The sequence below is a fragment of the Corvus moneduloides genome, chromosome 8 (genome assembly GCF_009650955.1).
Source record: "Corvus moneduloides isolate bCorMon1 chromosome 8, bCorMon1.pri, whole genome shotgun sequence".
Classification (NCBI taxonomy): Eukaryota; Metazoa; Chordata; class Aves; order Passeriformes; family Corvidae; genus Corvus; species Corvus moneduloides.
The window spans coordinates 7,254,828-7,267,064 of NC_045483.1; positions in this window are offsets into that span (position 1 = coordinate 7,254,828).

A 12,237-nucleotide genomic window follows, 5' to 3' on the forward strand; every position below is an offset into this window, starting at 1 on the left:
GCATCAGGTGTGGGACCATCCATAGACCATACACACTGCTCTGTTCCAGGACTTCCTGGCAGCCTGTGGAAAACAGGGGATCAAATGCTTCAGTGCAGCAATACCAGATAGGCTCAAGAAAATGCGGTCATTGAGGAGGATGGGTGGCAAGAGGAAGGGAAGAATGTGTTATGTGGCCAGCAGCAAGGATACAACGACATACAGGAAGCTGCTGGGAATCCAGAACATCAAACTATGGCTGGCAGACACCTCATTCCACTTACTATTCCATTTGCGATTTTTTTGGTCATCTGTTTTGCTCCCAGCACTGAGTTTGTTCTGTGTGACTCGCCAAGGATACATTCTAAATATATTTCTTCCTGTCAGGGTAAGAAATGGGTTAAGTTAGCTTAGAAGTAGGTTTATTCTCCAACCAGCATCCTTATGCTCTAATAAAGTCAGATAACTGTATTACTGGGGTAGCTTGAAAGCAGACAAAATCTGCTTTCTGTTTTTGCTAAATCCACAGCTAAATGATTTTTGAGGGGGATGTTTTCATGGGAGATAAAAGACTAAAATCAATGATAGGACTGTCTGAAGACTGAAGTTTCATTTTATCTCCACAAAGAATCAGGAGTCAGCTATTCCAGTCACTCTCTATTAAGTTTTGGTTCAAAAATGTCACTTGTACTCACAGCAGTGCTGAAAAGACTATTTATCTGAATCCAACTGTAGCATAAAGATTCTCTTGGAATCTTTTGTTTACTGAATGAGATAAGCATACGTAAGTAATGCCATTTATTGCAAAAAAAGGACTTGTATGTGATATGAAACTGAAACTGTGATATGTGACTAAAATTAATAACAGTAATCATAAATGGTTATGGAGAATGGTGTGAGGTCTAAGTATAACACAGGCATACACTTAGATATCAATCTGTGATTTAGGGAATTTAGGAGAAAAGTGCCTGACAGTTCAGAAAAGGAAAATTATCATCTCTTCCAAACATTTTTCAAGAACGGCAACCAGAGTATAATGCTCTAAATTGTGAACTTTGCTGTCATAGCATGGTGATGGGTCTGTAGTACATCTAAATCTGAGTAAGAACCCTGAGTTAGAACCACCTTTCAAGATGAAAGTTAGTTGAAGGTTTCACAATCTAAAGGGATGAATATTACATAGTTTCACCTTCCTGATTTCACAATACCGTGACATTTTTTCAGAAATACAAGCTTCTATAAAATGCCCAAAAACTTAGTTTTGTCCGAGGTAGCCAGGCAGCAGTTCCTCAGTTCTGTATCCACGTGGCCACTGCACTCCAAGAAGAGCTAACAAGGGTGAGGCAACATTGCTGTCTACAGTAACTGGGTGACTGGAATAGACGGTCCTTGATGTGCTAGTCCTAAAATCCTGATTTGCCAATCAGTCTTCCTTTGCAGCTGGCTCTGTCTAGAGACTCCTGAGAGAGGAATTAGGATTAAATTTTTCTTTCTAGACACTATTCTCTTTAAACACAGATCTAGCTGTAAAGCGCGACTAAGTAGAAATGAACCCTCGCTCATTTTCTCTTTGCAACTAACTTCTTTTATAAAGAGCTTAGTCTCCAGCTCAGCTAAGCCTTTAATTGTGTGCTTAAGTTTAAGTATGTGCTTAATGTCAATGGGACATATGGGTAAGTATGAAACTGTGTGTTTTGTTGAATAGACTAACTTACCTCAAACACTTTAATGTTTTTGCTGAACTGAGGCCCTGGCAAATAGAACAACAAAAAACATTTAATGGGATATTGAAAAGTTTCCTAGTATCAGTTGGTAAAACTAGTATTTAAAGTTTTTTCTCCTGAGTGGTATAATTACATCAATAACTCATTTCAGTTCAGCCTAGAAGGAGAGATTTCTTTGAACGTTAATTGAAATGTGGGAGCTTAAACTAAGTAACTGAACTCTCTGCTTTTGGGTGTCTTTGATCAGAATGTCAAAGATGTTTGGATAATTACTGCTATTACATCAGTGCTCATGACCTTGCCATTAAAACACATATACATATCCTCTCTCATTCACTGCATTTCCAGGATTACTCCATTCCTGTAGGTACTCAGCCAGAAAAGTGATTGAGTGATTATCACACATAAGAATGCCATAAACCCAACGCATGCACTCACCAGGATTTCAGGGCTGCTGTGATGGCACCCTGCTGAGATCCTTGCCCCTGATTTATGTACATTCTTGTTACTGAGCAGTGTTAATAGTGGCTCTGAAGCAAAGGGGAGGTATGAAATGATGAACACCCTCTCATTGCTGCTTCTGTTCTTGAGTCTGGGAAATTTATCTTTCACGAGTTCGTGTACTTAAGTACTTCTTTCACAAGTAGTTCAGTCATTGCATTTAGCATCGTTTGCTCTGAAACAGACGCTACTCTGAATCAACTGAGGTGAGCAGTTTTTGAAAAGCTATACCTGGCAGACAAAAGCAGTCTGCCTTTTGGCAGCTCTCTTTCCTTTCCTGTCCCTGAGCTCACCCTGCAGCAGGATGAGGTGTTACCCTGTAAAAAAGAATAAATGCCATATACAGGAAGAGTGTTTCTCTTCTCTCTTGCCTTATCCAAACGTGTTCTACTCTTGTCTGTCCAATAGCTATTGCATCATATTCAGCCTCTACTTGTCCTCTAAATCTTGCCAGAATCTACATTTTGCTCTTCAACTGAAATTAATGACCACACCTATTCATCCTTCTGACATGTCTGTTCTCATTACTCCTTCATCCTTTGACCCCTCCTGGTGTCATTACCATACTAATATCTTTTACCTTGTGTGTCTTCAGCAGCCGGGGCCGTTCTTTCGCATGACTTAGTACAGAGCAGTCCTAGAGAGTCAAACATTTTCTAAGGGCTCACTAATATTTTTCTTCATTTCTTTCCCATGACAGGCCACAGAAATATTGGGCAGTTATACCAATATTTCAAAAAAGTCTCAGCAAAACTCTTTCATCTAATGGCTATGGTTTTATTTCACAATCTTGGCTATGTTTCAGTGAAAAGAGAAAATCAGTGGCAAGTTAAAAAGGATGATAAACAAGACTACTTATAAGCAATATGCCAATAATTATGCTGTTACTGCATTCAGTTTTTAGTGCCATGCCTTCCCAATTTGTTTCCTTCAGCATTTTGGGACAGCTTAGACAGTTAGCAGAAACTCATGTCACTGCTCCTCTGGTTTCCCTTTTAAATTCTGATACATAATATTTGTGTTGCAGCTCTCACTAGAGGTTTCTTCGTTCTTTTAAACACTTCTCTTGGAGATTTAAAATTGAATGAAGCACATATTCCTATAGGTCTTTCATTTTGTAAACATTTTCTTCTTCAAACAAAAATCTGCATTCTGGGTCATATTTGGAGATTTGTAATGTCTCTTAAATGGATTGTAAAACCAAAGGGATCATTACGATAATCTATTTTAAATTAACTTCTGTTTAAACAATAGTACATTTTTCAAAAAGATATTCAGAGGGGGAAATACATTCTGATACTAGATAAATTGTTCTGGTAATCAATTACCCTGACTTTTAAAACATTGTGGGTTTTTTTAAGTCTATATTTGTTTAGCTCCAACTTCCATCCACTAGATACTGTTAACCATTTTAGAGATGTATTCAGACATATTCAGAATTGTGAAACAGATATTTTATGTAGATATTGAAAACTGGTATCAATTCACCTATTAGCCCACTCTTAAAATAATTGAATAGATTAATTTTCTTAACTCACAGACTTTTGGAATTTCTTTTCCACAGGCTTAGAATCATTCCTTTGTTCCTCTCTGAACGTTTTATTGTTTGGGATTTTTTTTCCTTCAGATTTTTTCTTCATGTGTGCAAACAAGATCTGGACAGAGAATGCTAGCAATTATCTCAGTCATGCCATGAACTCATCTCCCTCCTGCTTGACATTCCCTCACTGCTTACCCATTCAAAGCTAATGGTTTTCTCTCAGCCATTATATTGAACAGGGAGTTCACATTCAGACACTACCTATCACAAACTCTAAATCTTCATCACTATCACCGTATTTCAAGGGTACTTTTCTGCTATTCAGTACATGTGACTGGAATTCTTTGTTCCCAGGCATATGACTTTGTATTTCTCTGTATTAAAATGCATATTGTTCAGATGAGCTCACCTTACAAAATGATGCAAATCCAGAACATAGAGATGATCTCCTCTGCCATTATTTACCACTGCACTAATTTTTTATGTCACCTGCAATATTTACTAGCAGAGATTTTTTATTTTCTTCCAGATTAATGCTCAAGAATAACTAGCATTAGGCCAAGAACAGATTACTGCTATAGGATGCAGATTTTTAACCACAGTACTTTTGAAATCCATCTACTAAATATATCTTTCAGCCAAAGCACAAAATGGTTTGGAATGAGCTCTTATATACTCTATAAAACAGTAGGGAAAGGTTAAGCTCTTTTAAACAATAAAAATCTAGCTGACCAGGCAATAGATTGCAAGCTATTGTTGCCATCTAATAACATTTTAGACTATCCAGTCATAAAGTTTGAATATCATCATGGGAATAAAACAAAACCACATTGTGCAGCTAGAAGAAATACAGTCCCTTAGAAATAATGCAAGACAGCTTTCTCCTTCAAATGCATTAAACTGAGTAGCTCTGTGATAAATACTCAGTTCAAAAACTTTTAAAATCGTATTTATTGGGTAGAGAGAGGCATCTGCCTACTTTGACCCCAAAATACAAGCAAAACTTGGAGAGCATGCTTGCTCTGGAAGGGATGCACAGAGGCAGCACCACTTAGGCATCCCTCATCTCAGGAATGGCCTAACATATATGGTAGCATCACAATAACCTAATTCTGTCCTTTCTTTTTCTTAGTCAGCACAGCACACAGTAATCTCACATGAGCCTGCATCTTGCAAGTTATGCAGGGTTTTGGCAGAACTGTCGCTTCCCTTACAATACAATGCATTTGGGGCTTGTGTTCATTATTAAAGAAATAGCATTTGTCTAGGACTAGTCAGTCCAAATGCAACACTTTAGGTTTAATTTTTAGTGATATATCTGGGTCATATATCGCTATGTGATATACAACAAAACTGTATATTTATCTAATCTTTTAGTAGGAGGGATACAATTATTGCGATATCAGAATAACTCTTTGAAATTTTTTTCTTCTGGCTTGGGTGCAACTATTTAGAAAGAATAATCAGTTAAAAAAAATAATTGCCAAAGGTTTTATATGGATTTCAGAACTTCTTGCCAAGAAACTCCTGTATTTCCACTCCTCCAGCCTTTCAGGCCGAGTCTTATCTTATTACCCAAAAAAGTAAAATATCCTGGATTTTTATTGCCTTCTATTTTCATCACTTTAAATGGGCAAATAAATATTATTTCCCTTTTTGGCTTTGCAGCAATTTAGTCAGATAGCTGTGGTCTGTCTTGCTTGTTACTATGATCCACATGCCACGATCCAGACAAATCAATCTGCTCCCATGGTACTGTTACAAGAGAGGTCACAAGTTGCTCTATGTCTTAGTCATCTGCACTAATGTAGGACCTGTCATAATGCCTTTTAAATGGGGATTGAAGATTTAAGCCTTTGCACCTCAACACGAGAGTTTTGTGCACAGACTCCTCAAGTCTTAACAGGTTAGATATATGCAATATTTCTTCCCTCTTCTATTTTTACATGGTGTTACAAGATTCAGCCAGTAATCTATATGATAAAAGGGGAAATACAGCATTTGTAGCAGCTCTTCTCTTCCCATATAATGTGCATCTAAAGAAAATTAATATAGTGAATAAAAACATTTAAAACATGACTTAAGAGTCTCCTCCTCTTAAATATTACAGACTTTCTTATTGCCAATAACACGATGTAGGTATTCAAGTATTCTTCAACTTTATAAGCTTTTACTATGTTAAATATTTTTGCTTAAGGCATAATATATGTTTTAACAACTCCAGCATGTGTGAACCATTTTATAGCCCAGAGCTTCGTGGAAGTAACAGAGGTTTAAAGGTAATAAGTCTCATCTATTTTATGAAGGAGGTGAACTACCTTGACACGCTCACATTTTGTAGGTATTAGGGTTTCCAGGTGCAAACAGAATTAGACAGACGGGGTGGAACTGTTAGGAAAACTGAGTTTAGTCACATGAATTGGATTTTCTAAAAGGGGAAACATAAAATCACTCTTTCATTATCCTTGCATCTGACAAAATGCATTATCATATGCTTTTGCTTGTATAGTGTAAAGACCGTTCAAAACAGATACAATTGCAAATCAGGAAAGATCACACTTATGTGGAGCCCTGACAACGTGATCTCATCAAGCTAGAACTTGAAATTGCAAGTGTCACTTCAGATAAGATCAGAGAACATTTCCTGTCCCAATGATGTGACATTATCAGGTTTGAGACTGTAGCAAAGGCACATGCACAATTTTGTGAACTAACAAGGCAGATTGAGAACACACTGGTTGGCAGGATATTTTAGATCCTGAGATTGCCTTGAGCTGGGCATAATTACAGCTCATTTTTTGCACATGGGAGAGCCATCTCGAAGACGAAAAGAGCAGAGTATTCGCTGAGGAAAGAAAAATGTTGATCTTTCAATTAGCATAAGTTCAAACATCTGAACTGTGTTTCACAGTGTACAGACAGCTTTTGGTGAAAAAATCCATCTTCTGTAAGGCAACTCTTCGATGGCTGTGCTTCCATTTGCATGGGAATCATTTAACATATAGAATTCTACTTTTAACTGTTATATATTTAAGCTTGCTTGCAAAAAACCCCAAACAAACAAACAAACCAACAAACAAACCAACAAATCCCTGCTGCTATTAAACTACCTGAAGTTCATCCTTAAGACAGGTCATCAGGAATTTATTAGCAGGACTTTTCTGTTCATTTCAGCTTCTGAACTACAAAATAAACACTCTGTTCACAGCCATAACGAAAGGAAGGAGAGGAAGCAAGTTAGGTTTCTTGTCTCTCTGCCTATTTTTGCACTCTTTAGAGCTAGTAAAGCTCACCTAGAAGGTAGGTGCCAGTCCAAAACAGGTCTCCATGCTTTAAAATCAGTAATGGGGAAGATGCTGAAAGTCACAGAAGAATTAGTCATACGAAAGTGTTTGCAAACACTGAAAACCTGAAAGCCATTAAATGCCTCTCCTGACCTGGAAATTCCTTAGCACCTACAATTTACTTTTAATTGAACAGTTGCTAAAATACTGCTTGTTCAGGAAGACTTGCTTTTTGGATTTAAGTGTCCTTCATGACTTTAACTCTGTCACATGGCTAAAGATCCCTGGAAGTCAAGGCTTGGGAGCACCTCCACTCTGTTGAAGCCATGGCAGTCAAACATACACATCAGTATTTCCATGATGGAAGACACGTAGTCTATCGTGGTAAAGCAGCTGGAGGAGACAGAACTGTGAAGTGCTTTTGCCTCACAGTTATAAATAAATGTACTTAGGAATAAAACATTATTTTATCAAGCTACTCAGAAGCTATGTGATTTCATGCAGCATGGGCTGCAGCATTTGAAATACTAATTCCATGGGCAGAAGTTTACAGTAGGTTATTTTACCCAATGTATGCACGTACTGTGATACCAAAATAATTTAAAAATTAACATTTAAATGGAGAGCATCCAATCCCCCACAAAACCAGTATTTTTCTCCAGTGACTCCCCAGCATATTAAGACCACAGTGATTGACAACACAGAAAATTATAACTTCAGTGCATAACTAAAAAAACGCATGGTGAATGTGTTTTAACATCATGGCTCTGGTTTCAGCTCCTCATTTTTGCACAAATGTTCACATCTGTTGAAGAAAAAACACCATGCATTCTTCATATTAACAAACTTTCTTGCACTGATTAACGCAACATTTCATGAGACCTGAAAGAACAAAGTTAAATGAACAAGAAGCAAAAACTTATGATGGATGTGTCCCTCATAGCATTTAGATCTTTTCCACTTGATTAAAAATTCCTAGTTCCTCTTCACTGAATTGTTTAGTTTTTTAGCAGTCTCTGTCCTGATTAAAACAAATTAGCATCAAAGATCCCCAGCTGAATGAGGAATCATTAATTGAGAAACATGCAATGCTCCTTAATTACCTTAGAACAGTCAGAGAACAAATAATCTTGGATTTCAAAGGGGTTTGCACGCACTGTGCACCGTGGGCTTATTCTCTGTGTCTGCTGGAATAAAACTAGACTTGCCTATACCGTTGAGGGATATCAGTACAAGCCTCAGTAAACACATTGTAGATTGTTTATCTAAAGTGAAGAAATAAAATAGTGAGGCAATGGCTGGCTGGAAGAGATAGATGTTTTCATTTATTATGTTGACCATAGCTTTTGATTTGCTTTGCATATTTCAACATTGACTGGGAAAGAATGAAAGGTGTTTGTTATTGATACAAATTGAAGTAATGTTGGAGATGGAGCAGGAGTGCTTTACTCAGAAGCACCTAACAAAATGTCAGACATGAAGGTGCAGAGAGTAACCATGCACTTTGAAACAGCAGGAAAAAAGGCAAAAAAAATTCACAGAAGCTGGCTCAAAAGGAATCTTAGGATTATTTGCTATGCTTTGGTCACTTGTTCTTTGCTACACAGTTCTCTGATTGTTATTTTTTTAAGCTATGACTCAGGTCAGCTAGTGCCAGCCTTCACAGGAGAAGGAGTAACTGACTTTTTTAAGGGCACAATATACTTACTGATATGAATATCTTAACATTTGTTTTGCTTCACCAGCTCATAGAAGAAATCCTGCAGGAAAATGTCACTCAATAGCACTGAGTGTACTGGAGTAGGGCTGTTATTTACGTTGCTTTGGCACTAAGACTAATCCAGCAAGTGTTACTAACCTCAAAACTGGACAGGAAAATTAAATGCTGTGTAGAGCTACCTGAGCTTGCTGGGAACAAGCTGGCATGTCCCAGTGCCAGGCTCCTGTGCTCTCTCATGGAGCTAATTAGCTCTGCAGAGCAGTAAGCTATTAGCAGGGGTGCAGGACAGTGCTGATGCAGCTATGCCCTTCTGGTACACAGACTAACTCACCTAGAATTAGCTGGAGAGATTTGCACCATACTATTTATGCTATGTAAGTGTATCCTCACAATCAAAGGGAAAACAAAAAGCAAAGGGAAACAAAACCCTGATGCAATAGAACACAATGTTTGCAGCTGACATAACACGATGATTCCAGTAAATATAAACACCATAGTAATAAATCTAAAAAACAAGTCCCTGTATCACAAGAAAGGTTTGGGCTTGCTCCCAGTTTCTATAAATCTGTGCCATGACTCTGGATTTTACAATGGATTGTTGCTGACATAGCTCAGAAGGGTGATTCTAAGATTGATTAAAGACCTTGATCTAAATATCATATCCTGCAATTAGTACTCTAGAACTTGAGGGGCACGGGTGGCACATCCAGCCACTTAGGCTAGAAACACTTTGCTTGATCTCTTTTCAGAGATTTCATAGCCATGAAATTTCTGTTTAAGTGGAAGCCTAAAGGTCTCAGAGGTTTAACTGGGGCTCATTCTTCTCCTTGATAAGGATGATATCCACTCATAAAGCACAACCCCTTTTTAGCTATTCTATGTAAAACTAGAAAGGAAAGTTGGAAAACTGCTGAAGTATCTCCTCTGCACTCTTTATGCAGAGACATTTTACATATTAGCAAACAAGACCACTGACCTTGAACCAAATTAATACTTCCTTAATTCTATAGGTGAGGTCCATTTATGTATTTATGTGTGTGTGTTTGTGTGTGAGCACAAATGTACCATTTGGAGTAAATATGAGTTAGATAAGCACTTTATTTTGTCTCTCCTCCTGTGAAACAGACCTTCAGCTGTATATCACACTCCTAACAGCCAAGGGAGAAATTGGAAAGCTGAATATCGTGTTGTTCCCTGGTTTAACTTTTACTTATTTAGAATTTAGTGATGCTGGTTTTGTTGTTGAAGTCATAATCTTAATGGGTACGTCTACTGATGCCCTTCCTGTTGGCCTTCATTTTTAGAGACTATAAACCGAACAGGTTGACATTCCCAGACAGCAAAACTATTGCTTGCACATTGCACTGTCACAGGAACACAAATAAAGAAACCTTTGCAATCCCATGTTGTTTGCCATCAAAGCAAGGTTTTGAAAATCAGGCAAAAGCCACCCAAGCCTCAAAGCACTCATTTTGGGTTGGTGATTCTTATAAAAAAGGGAGTTTGTTGTAACAGAAGGTTGAACAAAGACAAGGTAAACAGCAAGTTCTGAGTGTTTCAATTTTGAGCTACCATTAAACTGCATAATTTTAAAGGCTACTTTTGAAAAATGAATTAGTTTATTAAATAAACTGAATGATAACATAGTCTACCATTAGCAATATCAGTGGTTTAGTCCTGAAGAGACCATAAAGCTGTATGTTTTCCTTTTGATGGGACTGGGAAAGGCAGTGAGAGGCAAACCCTATGAAATGGCAATCTAGTTAAGTAATAAAACACCTTTACAGCAATATGAATCATTGACTAAAGATATTTAAATTTCTTAAACTTTCCCCTCTAACCCTCTAAATATTGCAGAAAACAACCCCCAGATCTACTGCAGCACAGAAATTAGGCAATGACCTAGCACACCAGCTCTAACTAGTGTTGCTTGGACCTTGGCATAAAACAATACCTTGGACACACAGTTGACTCTTAAAGCTCTGCTGACTGTAAAAACCTGGGCAGGCTAAAGGAGTGGGGTCATATTAAAGCAGTATTACTTGGACTTCAAGGCCTTTTCTTCATAAAGAAGCACAAATTCTTAGAAAATAGTTGAATAAATCTTGGGAAGGCAGATTATAGAGAGGTCTAAGGGAAGGGTGGAACCTGAGGTCATAGAACATTTTGAGTGCATATAGTACAAGAGAAACCCCAAAAATGGGAACAACTGGCTGGATATTAACACTGGAAATGTCTCTACAGGAGACAGCCGTGTCCCAGCAGAGACAAATTAAACATATATGCTACAAGTAAAACTTACACATTCTGAGCAATTAAAGAAACACTGAGTAGCAAATAAGGACAGGTTTGAAGCTTTGGAAGATTTCTATTTGAATTGTGCAGATGACTCTAAGCGTAAGGTGATTGGAGATATTTTAGGAGAACGGCTGAAGAAACCAACAGTACACTCCAAGAGAAAAGATCAAAGATTTTGGAAAAGAATCAGGATCAGAATGTGGCAAGGACTGCCTTCAGAACCTGGATCAGGTTCATGATGAGATTGAATCAAAAGAAAATGCCAAGAGACAAAGCCACTACAGAACATTTGAAGGGCATGGTGGAGAGGATGGGGCAGAGAAGGAACGTTAATGCCTGAGAAGAAAGCAGAATCTGCACGTGGAGGAAAGTACATCATTCTTTTGCCAATCTGATGAACAATGAAAATCCTTTCTTTCCAAAGAAGAAAGTTACAAAGGGATGGAGCCGAGCTGTTTGTGGAGCTCGGCTCCAAACAGATCCAAGAGGAAATTACAACCCTTTGGGAAGAACTTGGCTCTGTGTGTTGACAGGGTTGCCATTAAATTATTAAAAGCAGAAGGAGGTAAATGAAGCCAAAGGCTGTACAGAATAATTCTGTTGATTTCAGATAGCTGAAAAAATTTCAGAGCAATGGAAGTTGGTTTTCAGAAATGCAATGTAAAAGCCAGTGCAGTGAGTGCCTGTGTTTTTCTGAAAGCCTAAAAAGCCTTCTCAGAAGGGTTTACTTTTTTGTTTTTATGGTTTTTTTTGGTGGGGATTTTTTGGTTAGTTTGTTTGCTTGTTTGTTTTTTAATAAAGTAGGAACATATCAGTAACACCAGTTGGGATTCTGGAAAAGAGGTCTCCCAAATATGAAATAATCATGATACATTTGTAGATATATAACATTTTAGTCAGAATGAATACACACACTTCTAGATTTTAAGAAATCTTACAATGCTATATCGTGGCCTTTGAGCCACACTGGAGGAATTTATAACTCTGTAAGACATTTTTTAACAGGCATAGTCACAATTTGCAATGAAGAAGATGGAGCATGAAGAAGGTGTAAAATCTCTGGCCCATTTAATATAAATGAGGGATTAAGGCATGGAAATGCATTAGCCCTGATATTCCTCAACGTGGTTAAAATGTTACATTCACTGACATTTTCAGACTACAATGGACAAAATAGTGGAGCACCTTTGG